The sequence below is a fragment of the Sorex fumeus genome, unplaced genomic scaffold (assembly GCF_029834395.1).
Source record: "Sorex fumeus unplaced genomic scaffold, SorFum_2.1 ptg000020l, whole genome shotgun sequence".
NCBI lineage: Eukaryota > Metazoa > Chordata > Mammalia > Eulipotyphla > Soricidae > Sorex > Sorex fumeus.
The window spans coordinates 15148985-15164815 of record NW_026606077.1 but is presented as its reverse complement, the minus strand read 5'-3'; the positions used below and the strand labels follow the sequence as shown (position 1 = coordinate 15164815).

General features: G+C 40.5%; 1 pseudogene; it reads right to left on the bottom strand.

Annotated features, from left to right (window-relative positions):
- Window positions 1-15508, bottom strand: part of LOC130022624 (TLC domain-containing protein 3A-like) — a 59029-nt pseudogene extending 43521 nt beyond the window's left edge.
- Between the last annotated feature and the right edge of the window lie 323 nt (window positions 15509-15831).

Here is a 15831-nt window from a genome sequence, read left to right as displayed (position 1 = left end):
CGTGTTTGGTCCTTGGTCTACTTCCTGAGCGATCCCTCCAATCATTTACTTAATGGTTCATTCTCAATCACAACTGTCTTTTCCCCCAGTACATGGAGCCAGCTTCCAAACAATGTTGTGATCCTCCTGGCCCTTATCTCTACAGTCCTTAAGTGTTAGTATCATATTATGCTACTTTATATTTTACAAATTAATGCAGTTATTCTATGTCTGTCCCTCTCTTTCTGATGCAGTTCATTTAGCATACTTTCCAGGTCCATCCAGTTATATGCAAATTTCATTATTTCATCTCTTTTAACAGTTGCACAGTATTCCATTGTGTAAAAGAACCAAAGTTTATTTAACTAATCATCTGTTCTCAGGCACTCGGGTTTTATCCAGATTCTGGCTGTTGTGAACAGTGCTGCAATAAACTACAAGTACAGATGTCACTTCTACTGTCTTTTTTTTGCATCTCCAGGTTTTTCCTAGAATAGCTATTGCTGAATCATATGGGAACACAATTTCTAGTTTTTGGAGGAATGCCCATATTGTTTTCCAAAACGCTGGGGCAGTCGGCATTCACACCGACAATGAATGAGAGTTACTGTCTTTCCGCATCCATGCCAGCACTGGTTGTTCTTGTTCTTTTTGATGTGTGCCGGTTTCTGTAGTATAAGACGATATCTCATTGGAGATAGCAGTGTAGAGCATTTTTATGTTCCTTTTGTCCATTTGTATTTCTTTTTTGAGGAAGTGTCTGTTCATTCCTTCTACCCATTTTTGATGGGGATAGAGGTTTTTTTCCTTGTAAAGTTCTTCCAGCATCTTGTATATAGCCTGAATATTAAGCCCCTGTCTGCTGAGTATTGGATAAATATTTTTCCCCGTTCCATGGGCTCTTTCTTTACTTTACTCACTGTATCTTTTGAGGTTCAGAATTTTCTTAGCTTAATATAGTCCCATTTGTTCATATTTGTTTCCACTTGCTTGGTCAGTGGTGTTTCATCCTTGAAGATGCCTTTAGCTTCAATGTCATGGAGCATTCTGCCTACATTTTCCTCTATATACCTTATGGCTGGAGCGATAGCACAGTGGTAGGGCATTTGCCTTGCACGCAGCCAGCCCTGCTGAGCTGGGTTTGATTCTTCTGCCCCTCTTGGAGAGCCTGGCAAGCTACCAAGGTATCACGCCCGCACAGCAAATCCTGGAAAGCTACCCATGATGTATTCGATATTCCAAACACAGTAACAAAGTCTCACAATGGAGACGTTACTGAGCCCACTCGAGCAAATCGATGAACAATGATGAACAACAACAGTGACAGTGACAGTACCTTATGGATTCTGGTCTGATAATGAGTCTTTAACCATTTTGATCTAGCTTTCATGCTTGGTATTAGACAGAGGTCTGAGTTCATTCTCTTGCAGGTAGCTGTCCAGTTTTCCCAGCACCAATTGTTGAAGAGGTATTCCTTGTTGCTCTTCAACTTTCTTGCTTCTTTATCAAAGATTAAATTATCTTATACTTTAGAGGCTATGTCAGAATATACAACTCTGTTCCATTGATCTGCGGGTCTGTTTCTATTCCAATACCATACTATTTTCATTATAACCATTTTGTAGTTCAGTTTGAGATTGGGAAGATGATGCCACCCATCTTCTTTTTCCCAAGAATTGCTTTTGCTATTCATGGGAATTTATTACTCCATATGAATTTCAATAGTGTGTGTCTATTTCTTAGAAAAATGTCATGGGTCAATCTACAAAGAAAGCAAACACTCCTGAAATTCATATGGAACAATAAGCCCCCACAAATAGCTAAAACAATTCTTGGGAAAAATTAAATAGGAGGAATCAACCTCCCTAACTTCAAACTCTACTACAAAGCAGTAATAATTAAAACGGCATGGTACTGGAACAAAGACAGAGCTGCAGACCAATGGAACAGGGTTGAATATACTGACATCTCCCCCCAAACATATGATCATCTAATCTTTGACAAGGGAGCAAGAAACGTGAAGTGGAGCAAGGAAAGCCTCTTTAACAAATTGTGCTGGAAAAACTAGACAGCTACATGCAAAAAAATGGGCTCAGATCTCTGCCTAACACCATGTACAAAAGTAAGATCAAAATGGATTAAAGACCTCAACATCAGACCGGAATCCATCAGGTACATTAAAGACAAAGATTGCAAAACCCTCCATGACAATGAAGCTAGTGGTATCTTCAAAGATGTTACACCACTGGCCAAGCAAGTGAAAACAAAGATAGACACATGGGACTATCTTAAACTAAAAGCTTCTGCACCTCAAAAGAAACAGTGACCAAAATACAAAGACAGTCTACAGAATGGGAAAGGATATTCGCCGAATACCCATCTGACAAGCTGTTGATATCAAGGATATACAAAAGTACTGGTTGAACTCCACAAGAAGAAAACATACAACCCCATAAAAAAAATGGGGCAACGAAATGAACAGAAACTTTCTCAAAGAAGAAATCCGGTTGGCTAAGAAGTATATGAGAAAATGCTCTACATTATTGATCATCAGAGGGATGCAGATCAAAACAACAATGAGATATCATCTCACACCACAGAGACTAGCCCACATCCACAAGAACAAAAGCAACCGGTGTTGGTGCAACATTCGCAAGATGTGTTCTTTCACTGCTGGTGGGAATGCCGTCTAGTTCAGCCCTTTCAGAAAACAGTAAGGATGATTTTCAAAAAATTAGAAATTGAGCTCCCATTTGTCCCAGCAATACCACTCCTGGAAATATATCCCAGAGAGGCAAAAAAGTATAGTCAAAGTGACATCTACACGTGTTTGTTCATTGCAACACTCTTTACAATAACCAGAATCTGGAAAAAACCTGAGTGCCTGAGAACAGATGACTGGTTAAAGAAACTTAGGTACATCTACACAATGGAGTACTATGCAGCTGCCAGAAAAGATGACGTCATGAAATTCATATACAAGTGGTACGACATGGAAAGTATCATGCTAAGATAAATGAGTCAGAAAAGAGAGGGACAGACATAGAAAGATAGCATTCATCTGGGGAACATAAAATAACAAAATAGGAGACTAACACTCAAGAATAGCCAAGGTAAGTACCAGGAGGTTCACTCTATAGCCTGGAGGACAGCCGCATATGCTAGGGGAAAAGGCAGCTCAGATAGAGAAGGGAGTACCAAATAAAGGGTGTTGGGAGTATCCTCCCAGGATGGGAGAAGCATGCTGAAAGTAGACTATAGACCGAACATGAATGCCACTCAATGCCTCTTTTGCAAACCATAACACCCAAAAGGAGAAGAGAGAACAAAAGGGAATGCCCTGCCACAGAGGCAGTATGGGCTGGGGGGATGAGGGGTGGGAGGGATACTGGGATCAGTGGTGTTGGAAAATGGGCATTGGTGGAGGGATGGGTACTCAATTATTGTATAACTGGAACCCAAGCACAAAAATTTGTAAGTCTACAACTGTACCTCATGGTGTTTCACTAATAAAAATTTTAAAAGTATAAAAATGTCATGGGTGTCCTCATAAGGACTGCATTGAATCTGTACAAAGATTTGGGTAGTATTACCATTTTGGCTATGTTAATCCTCCCAATCCATGGGCAGGAGATGTGTCTCCATTTTTTAGCGTCTTCTTTTATTTGTTGAAATAGTGTTTTGTAGTTTTCTTTGTATAGGTCCTTCACCTTTATAGTTAAGCTGATTCCAAGGCACTTAATTTTCTGAGGCACTATTGTGAATGAGATTGTTTTTTAATATCTCTTTCTTCTTTTTTCATAATTTGTGTATAGGAAGCTATGGACTTTGGGGTATTTCTTTTGTAATATGCCACTCTGCTGTACAAACAGGAGATTTTCTGTAGAGCCTTTAGTGTCTAAGTATAGTATCATGACATCTGCTAATAATGATAGCTTGATTTCTTCCTTTTTTATCCGGATGACTTTGATATCCTTTACTTGCCTAAGTGCTATGGCAACTACTTCCAGTACTATATTAAATAGAAGTGGTGAGAGTCGACAACCTTGTTTTGTTTCCAGTTTCTCAGCTTTTCCCCATTGAGAATAATGCTTGCTGTGAACTTGTGTTAGATGGTTTTGACTATATTGAGGAAAGTTTCTTTGATGCCCATTTTGATGAGAGTTTTCATCATAAATGGGTGCTGGATCTTGTCAAATGCCTTCTCTGCATCTATTGATATGATCATATGGTTTTTATCTTTCCATTTATTGATAAGGTGTATTATGTTGATTGACTTGCAAATGTTAACCCATCTTCACATCCCCGGGATGAATCCTACTTTGTAATGGTGTTTGATCTTTTTGCTGAGTTATTGGATTCTATTTGCTAGTAATTTTGTTGAGAATCTTTGAATCTGTATTCATCAGGGATATTGGCCTGTAATTCTCTTTTTATGTAGTGTCTGTCTGCTTTTGGTATGAGGGTGATATTTGCCTCCTAAAAACTGTTTGGAAGTGTTTCTGTTACTTCAATTTCTTGGAAAATCTTGGACAGAATCAGGAGACCTTCAAAGGTCATCTTTGAAGGTTTGGAAGAGTTCACTAGTGAATCCATCTGGGCAGGGCTTCTGTTTTTCAGGAGATTTTTGATTACTATTTCGATTTCCTTGATAGTGGTAGATCTGTTCGGGTCACTTGTCACTTGACACTTGTTATCCCATTGCTCATCAATTTGCTCAAGCAGGCGCCAGGAATGTTTCCATTTGTCCCTCACGTTCTAGTGTAGCCCAATGGCGTCTGCTCACTCCAGGAACACAAAGAGCATCAAACCATTCGTTCAAGGTCTTGACAAAGAAGTCTGACCATCTTGTAGGTGGACAGCCAGGTGTTCTTTTGACGTCCCGTGGAATCCAGTCAGTAACAGCTCTAGTCCAGTGGTCATCTCCAAATTGCATTATGTGTCCAGCCTACCTGATTTTCGATGCCTTGGCAAACGAGGCAGCATCCCTGATCCTTGAGCACCCTGATCCTAGATCAAGATCCATTCGGGTATTTCAAGTACTCTTGAGTCAGCTTTGGGAGACTATAGGAGTGCAGAAATTTATCCATGTCTTCAAGGTTGTCTCATTTCATAGCATAAGCTTTCCAGAGTAATCTCTGATTATCCTCTGCATTTCTCTTGGTTCTGCTGTGATGTCTCCCTTTTTGTTTTTGATTCTGTTAGGGTTCTCTCTTTCTCATTCCTTGTGAGTCTTGCTAGTGGTTTATCAGTCTTGTTTATTTTCTCATAGAACTAGCTCTTGGTTTCTCTGATCTTTTGGACAGTTTTTTGGATTCCCATGACATTTATTTCTGCTCTAATTTTTATTGTTTCTCTCCTCCTGTCTGGTTTGGGCTGCTTTTGTTAGTTATTCTCCAAGATCTTAAGCTGTGAGTTTAAGTTATGTGCGCTCACTCCTTCCTAAGGAATGCTTGTAGAGCTATAAATTTTCATCTTAACACACAGCTTTGCTGTGTCCCATAAGTTCTGGTAACACATGTCTTCATTCTTGTTCATTTCCAGGAATCTTTTGATTTCCTCTTTGATTTCCTTTCTAAGCCACTCATTATTCAGTAGTAAGCTGTTTAATTTCCAGGCTTGAGTTTCTGTTTCTGGATGTGATTCACTTCGATTTTCTATGCCTCGTGGTCTGAAAAGATCATTGATACAATTTCTATCCTCTTAATTTTATGGAGGTATGTTTTGTGGCCCAGCATGTGGTCTATCTTGGAGAATGCTCATGTACACTTGAGAAGAAGCTTTTGGGAATGAAATGTCATATGGTATATATCATATATATATATAAGATAGATTATATACTAAACCCCTGTCTTCCATTTCTACCCTCAGATAAAGTATATCCTTGCTGAACTTTAGTCTTGTTGACCTATCGAGAGGTGATAAAGCAGCATTGAAATCTCCAACCATTATTGTATTGCTATCAATGTCTTTCTTCAAATGTATGAGCAGTAGTCATTTTAAGTATTTTGCTGGTTCCTCGTTAGTTCCATATTCATTTAGGAGTGTGAGTTCTTCCTGGTGTACAGATCCTTTGATCATTAGAAAATGACCTTCACTGTCTCTTGAAAATTTCTTTAGTCCGAAGTCTATGTGGTCAGATATTAGTATGACCACTTCCGCTTTTTTAGAGAGTTGTTTGCTTGTAGGATTATTTTCTATCCTTTCACTTTGAGTCTGTGTTTGTTTTCTTGTTACAATGTTTCTTGCAGGCAGCAGAATCTTGGGTTCAATTTTTTGATCCATCCCATCACTCTGTGTCTTTTAATTGGTGCATTTAGCTCATTGATGTTGAGAGATATTATTTTTATGGCGTTTTGTGCCATCTTTCTGCCAGTTTGATGGATTTGGGGGGGCCTGTCTTTTTGTAAAGTAGCCTGTTATTTGCTCTTGTAGCCATGGTTTTCAGGCTATGAAGTTCCTTTTTTGTTTGTCTGTTGTTTTCATTCTGATATGTGTTCTCATTCTGATATGAATGAAAGTCTAGCTGGGCAAAGTATTCTAGGTGAGACCTATATTTCGTTGAGTTTTTTCACTATGTCCCACCACTGTCTTTGGACCCTTAGGGTTTCATCAGATAGGACTGCTGTGAATCTTAAGGATGCTCCTTTATAAGCAATTTCTTTCTTTGATCTTGCTGTTTTCATAATTTTATCTCTGTCTATGGTTTTCGTCATTCTGATCAGGATTGCCTTGGAGTATTTTTATTTGGATTTCCTTTAGCTGGAACCCTTCGGGTGTCCTGAATCTGATTGCATGTTCTCTTCAGCTCTGGGAACATCTTAGCAATGATGTCTTTGACAGTTTCTTCTTCGTCCCTCTGAGACTCCAGTGATTTTTATGTTATTCCCTCTTGGCTTCATCCTGATTTTCTCTTGACATCTGTTGGCTTATTTTGGGGCTTTTTCTCATTTTCTGCTGTTGTCTGGAGATTCTCTGTACCTCATCTTAGAGCTCACTAATTCTGTCCTCAGCAGCTGTTACTTTGTTGCTGAAGCCTTCCACTGAGTTTTTCATTTCATCTAACAAGCTTTTTAGGGTTGTCATTTCTGCTTGTATTTTTGTTTGCATTTTCCTCACCTCTGCTTTCATATTCTCTTGTATTTTGTCAGCAATGCATTCCATTGCTTCTTTGAGCTCCTTATACATCCTTAAAAGTCTCTTGACTTATTTTAATTTTAGGATGGTGAGGAGGCAGTTAAAAAAACATTCTCTTTAAAGATCAATCAGGTTTACAGAAAAAGAAAGCAAATGACAAATGTTTAAATCCTTCCCTATTGTCTCTCTGTAAGAAAGTAAAAATATGCAGTTATTAAAATCTTAAGAATCAATAAATAGTGTTTAAACTCAACTCACTACCTTTGAAGAAGCTATTATGCATACCTAGGCCTCTGTTTTCCTCATCTGTAAAATGGAGATATAAGATTACCTATTCATAAAGGTCCTTCTGAAAAATATATGATCCATGGGGAAAATCAAGCCCAGTATACGATAAACAGTCAACAAAAAATAGGCAATTACTGCTATCACACATGAATAAATTCTAAATGCACCAATTAAGAGACATAGAGTGGCAAAATGGATTAAAAAACGTGATTCAACATTCTGCTGCCTACAAGAAACACATCTGAACAGTCAGAGCAAACACAGACTCAAGGTCAAAATATGGAAAACAATCCTTCAAGCAAATAATTCCCTGAAAACAGCCAGGGCGGCCACACTAGTATTCAACAATACAGATTTCAGGATTAGAAGGGACAGCGAAAGCCATTTTTTCATAATCAAGGGATATGAACAGCAGGAAGAAATCAAACTCCTAAACATACATACACCCAATGAGGGACTAGAAAAAATACTTAAAACAACTGCTAATAGACTTCAAGGAGGACGTCAGTAGCAACACAATAGTAGTTGGAGACTTCAACACCGCTATATCACACCCTGGATAGATCAACGAGATTAAAACTCAGGAAGGAATTACTGGCTTTGAAGGAATAAATAGAAGAGAGAGGGCTAATAGATTTATACAGGGCTTTCCATCCACCCCAAAAACAAATACACATTCTTTTCCAGTGCACACAGAACATTTTCCAAGAAAGACCACGTGCTGGACCACAAAACAAACCTCAACAGAATCAGGAAGATAGAAATTGTATCAAATATCTTTTCAGACCACGATGCACTGAAGGTAGAAGTTAATAATACACTGAAACGAAGAATCAAATCAAACAGCAGAAATTAAACAAATCAATGTTGAACAACAGGTGGGTCTGGGAGGAAATCAAAGAAGAAATCAAAAGATACCTAAAAACAAGCGAGAATGAAGACATGAGCTACCAGAACTTGTGAGACACAACTAAAGCCATTGTCAAGGGAAAATTTTATAGCTTTGCAAACATTTCTCAGGAAGGAAGAAAGAGCCCAAATAAATAATTTGACTTCACAGCTCAAGACCTTAGAGAAGGAACAACAAAAGTAGTTTGTTGCAGGAGTATAGAAGTAATAAAACTTACAGCATAAATTAACAACATGGAAACCCAAAAAACAATACAAAAGATAAGTGAAACCAAGACCTGGTTCATTGAGAAAATAAACAAGATTGGTAAAGTATGAGTAAGACTGACATAGGAAAAGAGAGAGAGAGAAAGAGAGAGAAAGAGAGAGAAGCCTAATAAACTGAATCAGAAATTAAAAGAAAGACATCAAAACAGAAAGCAAAGAAGTTCAAAAGATCATTAGACATTACTTTGAAAAATCTGTATGCAATGAAACAAGAGAACCTAGAAGAAATGGAAAAATTCCTGGATTCCTATAAACTACCAAGGCTGAACCAAAAAGATTTGGAATATTGAATAGACCTATCACTATCAAGGAAATTGAAAGAATAATCGAAAGTCTTCCCAAAAACAAAAGCGCAGATCCAGATGGATTCACGAGCGAATTCTTCCAAACACTTTAAAGAGGATCTATTGCTACTACTTCTCACACATTTCCAGAAAATTTAATAAACAAACTCTCCCAAAGAGTTTCTATGAGGCACATATCACCCTAATACCAAAAGTGAACAGAGACAACACAACAAAAAAAATTACAGGCCGATATCCCTGATGACACGGATGCAAAAATCCCCAACAAAATATTCACAAATAGAATTCAACATCTCATCAAAAAGATCATAAAACATGACTAGCTGGTATTATCCCGCGTATGCAAGGATGGTTTAACATTTGCAAGTCAATCAACATAATCCAGCATATCAATAAAAAAGAGGATAAAAACCATATGATCATATCAATAGATGCAGAGAAATGATTTGATAAGATCCAGCACCTATTTATGATGAAAAGACTCAGAAAAATGTGAATTGAGGGAACTTTACTCCATATAGTCAAAGCCATTTACCACAAGCCCACAGCAAGCATTACCCTCAATGGGTTAAGACTAAGAGCCTTCCCTTTAAGATCACGGACAAAACAAGAATGTCTACTCTCACCAATGTCTACTCTCACCACTGATTCCATATAGTACTAGAAGTATCTGCCATAGCATTTAGGAAAGAAAAAGATATTAAGGGAATCCAGATAGGGAAGGAAGAGATCAAATTATCACTATTTGTAGATGACATAATACTATACTTAGAGAACCCTAAAGTTTGTACCAAGAAGCTTCTAGAAACAATAGACTTGTATAGTAAAGTCACAGACTATAAAATCAATATCCAAAAGTCCATGGCTTTGCTATATACAAAAATGTGAGAGAATAAAGGAATATGCAAAAATCTATGCGGTTCACAACCATGCTTCAGAAAATCATATACCTCGGAATCAGCTTAACTATGGAGGTAAAGGACCTATACAAAGAAAAGTACAAAACACTACTTCAAGAAATAAAGAGGACATGAGGAAGTGGGAAAACATCCCCTGCTCATGGATTGGGAGAATTAACATTATCAAAGTGGCAATACTCCCCAAAGCATAATACAGATTCAATGCAATCTCTATAAGGATACCCATGACATTCTTCAAGGAAGTGGACCAAACACTTCTGAAATTCATATAGAACAACAAATCCCCAAGAATAGCTAAAGCAATTCTGGACGGGAAATGAGAGCCATCACCTTCCCCAATCTCAAACCTAACTACAAAGTGGTAATAATTAAAACAGCATGGTACTGGAACAAAGGCAGAACAGTAGACCAATGGAACAGGGTTGAATATCCTTACACAGACCCTCAAATATATGACCATCTAATCTTTGATAAGGGAGCAAGAAATGTGAAGTGGGGTAAGGAAAGCCTCTTTAACAAATGGTACTGGCAAAACTGGACAGCTACATGCAAAAAAATGGGCTCTTCCTCTACCTAACACCATGCACAAAAGTCAGATCAAACTGAATTAAAGACCTTAACGTCAGACCACAATCTATAAGGTACACTGAAGACAAGCTCAGCAAAACCCTCCACGACATTGAAGCTACAGGTATCTTCAAAGTTGACTCGCCACTGACCGGGCAAAGTGGAAACACTTGATCACTTGACTTCCCGTTAATCATTGATTTGCTCGAGCGGGTGCCAGTAACGTCTCCATTTGTCCCTGTCGCGTGCTAATGCAGCCCAGTGGCGTTAGTTCACTCTAGGAACATGAAGATCCTCAAACCGATCGTTCACGATCTTGATGAAGAAGTCTGACAATCTGGTAGGTGGGCGGTCACGTGGTCTTTTGACATCCCGTGGAATCCAGTTGGTAACAGCTCGAGTGGTCGTCTTGAAATCTCACTACGTGACCAGCCCATCTGATTTTTGACACCTTGGCAAACGAGACAGCATCCCTGATTCTTGATCGTCGACGGATATCGGAACTCCGGATTCTTTCTCTCATTTGAGTGAAACGTGATATTCCAAGCATAGCTCTTTCAATTCCTCTTTGGGAGACCCGAATAACGTTCTCATCCTGTTTGCATAGGGCCCAGGTCTCTGAGGCATATGTTAATGCAGGAAGAACAGTGGAATCAAAGAGATGTGCCCGGAGCCGGAGGTTCTTCATGCTCTTAGCTATTGCTTCAACGCTCTTGAAGGCGTTCCAAGCCACTCTCTTCCTCCTGCACAGCTCAGGTGCCAGGTCATTTGTCATGTTGACTTCTCGACCTAAGTACACATAGCTGTTGCATTCGGAGATGGTTGTTCCGTAGAGAGTGAATGGGGCGTCAGGAACGAGGCTGTTTCTCATAAACATTGTCTTCCTAAGATTCAGCTGTAGTCCGATCTTTCCACACTCACGGTCGAAGTCGGCCAGCATTTGTGCTGCTTGGCTGATGTTTGGTGTTATTAAAACAATGTCATCAGCAAAGCAAGGTGGTGTAGTTGCCGACAATCTATCTTCACTCCCATTCCTTCCCATTCTAGTCGTCGCATGATGTTCTCAAGGATGGCACTGAAGAGTTTCGGTGAAATGGCAATCACCCTGCCGAACCCCTCTCTTGACGTCAATGATCGGGGGATAGTTGCTAATGTCATGGACGTCTCCCTTCTTGAACAGTAGTACAGTCCTGCTGGTTTTCCACTGGGACGGAACCTTGCATTCAGACAGGTAGCATGTGAAGAGCCGAGCCAGCATATTGATGAGTACTGACGACAGGTTCTTCAGGTGTTCAGGTCTGACCTTGTCTGGGCCGGGTGCTGTTCGTTTCTTTACTGACGAAATGGCGTGTCGAATTTCGGAAGGGAGAACATTGGGAACGACATATCCATCCTGTGGAATTTGGTATGTCGGCAAGTGGACATGGCTATCGAAGAGATTTGAGTAGAAGTCATGGGTAATTTTCTCCATTGCGGTTCTGGAGGATGTGATAGATCCATCAGGACATCGGAGGGCAGTCATCTTGGTCTTGTAGTTGGCGAAGGACAGGCGGGCATTACAAATACTTGTCCCGGCTTCTGCCGCATCTACCAGCACTTCTGCTCTTCTCTTTGAGGTCTTCCTTGATCGCATCTCTGCACTGCTTTACGAGCTCAGATGTTCGCTTGCGGTTGCCTGAGGCATGCGCCAAACCACGTTGGCAAATAAGCTCAAGAGTTTTCGAAGACAGGCGTTTTTTTTTTTTTTGTGGCTATCTCTCTCTTGGCGTTCCTCGCACAATCATGGAGGTGCTGAACCAGTCAATCGTATTCCTCGTCAATGTTGTCAACAATGGCATCTTCCCATGTTGCTGCAAAAGTGCCAAAGAGCTCCCAGTTGGTGGTCGTTCTGGGAGTTCTCTTTTTAAACTTTGCAGCCCTTTCTCCCCGCTCTGTGAAGTAGAATTTTGCACGAAGAAGATGGTGGTCTGATCCCATTTGGAATTCTGGGACAACAGCGATATCGGTCAGGCAAAACCGTTGATTGAATATGATGTGGTCTATTTCGTTGTGGAATCGTCCACCGGGAGACTCCCATGTCCATCACTTAGATTCTGCCTTCTGGAACTGTGAGTTACCATGAATGGTCTTGGTCGACATGATGAACTCAGTCTCTCACCCTGTTCGTTCCATTCTAGGCCATGGGTCCCGATGTGAAGTTCTTCAGCTGATCTTCTCGGTCCTATCTTGGCATTAAAATCACCCACAATGATCTTGTAGAAGGTGTGGTCTTCTTTGTGTATTTGATATGCCACTAATAAAAAATAAAATAAAAAAGAAATTGATTATACAGAAATTGACAATAAAAAACTCTTATTCTTCAAAAGAATTAACAAGATTGGGGGGTATAGCGCTCCCAGCAGGTCAATCTATACTTATGAGGCAAGTGCATCATTAGCCTGATGGTGCCTTCAAACTTCCAGATACCACAAAATTGCTGCTGTGCCTTTGACCCCAAAAACTTGAGGCAAAGTTTACAAAGAAAGTAAATGACCAAAAGTTAGCTATGTGGGAGACACACCCACAAACCACCTCCAGGTCAACTATATAATTGGAGGCAAGACCACTCTGGTTCCTGATTGAACTGCTTAATGGCCACGATCTCAGAGACTCAGAGACAAATCTCGGAAACCAGCAGCTTTTGGCAGAGATGCATCCGGTCCCCGCAATGGGTTACCTGCACCGGACCACCCCAGGGGGGAAAGGGTGTTGTCCCTCTGCCTGCTCCCCCTTGGCAGCTGTGTGGCCTCATCTTCCAGAGGCCACTGGACAGGTAAGGTTTGGGCCCGCAGTAACGAGACACACGGGGCATCACGGGATGGGGGTGGAGCCAGCCCTTTCCTCCCCACCCCAACAAGACCCCCGAGTCACAACCCATGAACGACCTCTCTGATTCCTGATCAAGTCACAAAATGGCCATGATCCCAGAGACTCAGAAACAAATCTCGGAACCCAGTGGCTTTTGGCAGAAATGTGTCTGGTCCCTGCAGTAGGTTACCAGCGCCGGGCCACCCCAGGTGGGAATAGGTTTCATGCCTTGGCCTGTTTTCCCTGGTGACTCGGTGGCTGCCATCCTCCAGAGGCCATTGGACATTCAAGTTTGGGCCTGTGAGACTCCAAGTCACTACCCACGAACGGCCTCTCTGGCTCCTGATCAAGCTGCTTAATGGCCATGATCCCAGAGACTCAGAAACAAATCTCAGAACCCAGCGGCTTTTGGCAAAATGCATCCAGACCCCACAGTAGGTTACTGTCGTGGGGCCACCCCGGGGGGGAAGGGTGCTGTCCCTCCCCCTGCTCCTCCTTGTCGGCTCAGTGGTTGCCATCCTCCAGAGGCCATTGGACAGTCAGATTTGGGTCCTAATGACGAGACACGTGGGGCCTCACGAGATGGGGGTGGATCCAGCCCTTTCCGCCCCGTCCCAATGAGACCCCCAAAGTTGCCGCCCATGAAAGGCCTTTCTGGTTCCTGATCAAGCTGCTTAACAGCCATGATCCAAGAGACTCAGGAACAAATCTCTGAACCCAGCAGGTTTGAACAGAAATCCCTCCAGATTTAATTGTTAAAATTTCCGAATTCCAAAATCGCGTGGCCACTACTGCAGCCGTGTGACATCATGTTATTCATAACCAGCAATAAAAAAATAAATTGTCTACAGTTGCCTTTTCGGCAGATCTAAGTGTTGGGGTAAAATCCCAAATAATAATGGTGAGTCTAGTGTTGAAATATTGAATGTAATCAAAGTATAGAGAGTAATGTGGAAATCATCTGCCCCACAGGTAAGGGGAAGGTGTGGGATGGGGGGTGTACTGGGGTTTTTGGTTGTGGAAAATGAGCACTGGTGAAGGGATGGGTGTTTCATCATTGTATGACCGAGACTTAGACTCAAAAGCTTTGTAACTGCTCTCACGGTGATTCAATAAGCAAAATTTCAAAAAGGAAAAAAAGAGTAAGGTGGCGTTCATGCCAATTCAATCAGCCTAATCAATGGCCGAATAAATAGCTATACTCCTACATTAAAAAGAAAAGAAATATACAATTCCTAGTACAAAAAAAAAAGAATTAACAAGATTAGCAAATCCTTAGCTAACCTCAAGCAAAAAAGAGAGAAAACCCAAAAATTAGATCAAGAATTACAGGAGAGAAATCATAACAGATACCTTGAATATCAAAAGAGCTGAAGGAAGGAGAGCAATAACAAGTAGGGTGCTTGCCATGCACACAGCTGATCCTGGTTTGATCCCATTTGGGCCCACAAGCTCTGAGTACAGAGTCAGAAGTAAGCCCTGATCACTGGAGGGTGTGGCTCAAAAAACAATAAATAAATAAATATAAACAAGAGCTTAAGAGATTGTTACAAGCATCTATGGCCCCAAGCCTAGAAGAATTGGATGAATCCTTAAAATATACAACATTTCAAGACTGAAGTAGGAGGAAACATAAATATGGAACATACCAATCTCAAGCAAGGAAATTGAAACAGTAATTCAAAATCTCCCCAAAACAAAAACCCAGATCCAGATGGGTTCACCAGTAAATTCTACTACATTTTCAAAGAAGGATTTAAAGATTTTTTAACTATACTCCTCAAGATCTTTCAAAATACTGAAGAAATAGGAAGCTCAAAGATGTATTATCTATCATCCTCAAGTTCTTTAAAAATAGTGAAGAAATAGGAGGCCAACATTACACTTACACCAAAGTAAACAGAGATTTACTATAAGGAAACTACAGACTGATAATCCTAATAAACATTGATGCAAAAATCTATCAACAATATCCGACAAAGTCTTCACTTTGTAAGATAGATGTTTAGATAACAGGGTTTGGTATGAGTTTAATAATGTAAAAGACTATTCTACTAGGAAAAAACGTGAAATATTTTCAACAGAAATATTACCAGCACCAACCCTACATATATATATATGCTGACACATATACATACGTGCAAACAGAAGCACCATTACTTACCTATCTCCCCAAATGGATTTGTGGAAGATATAAAAGTACTCATAGCATGTTTCTTCAACCAGATCACATATAGAGAAAAGGTTCTCACATTGCCCAAATACGTCTGCAGGATTCAGCAGGGTCATCTTCCAAATTGTAAGACTATTCTAGAGGCAAATGGGGTTGCAAGTTCTGTTTTACAGAACCCTGGATTTTATATAGCAGTGTCTTAGACTTAGGGAAAGTTGGATAATAGTTTTGTAGACCATCTACTCCCACTCTCACAGAGAACTTGTATTTGCATATGTTCTGGAGATTTAATGTGCATAATTTTACTTAAAGATAGTGGGGCTGGAGCAATAGCGCAGCGAGTAGGGCGTTTGCCTTGCACGCGGCCGACGCGGGTTCAATTCCCAGCATCCCATATGGTCCCCTGAGCACTGCCCGGGGTAATTCCTGAGCGCAGAGC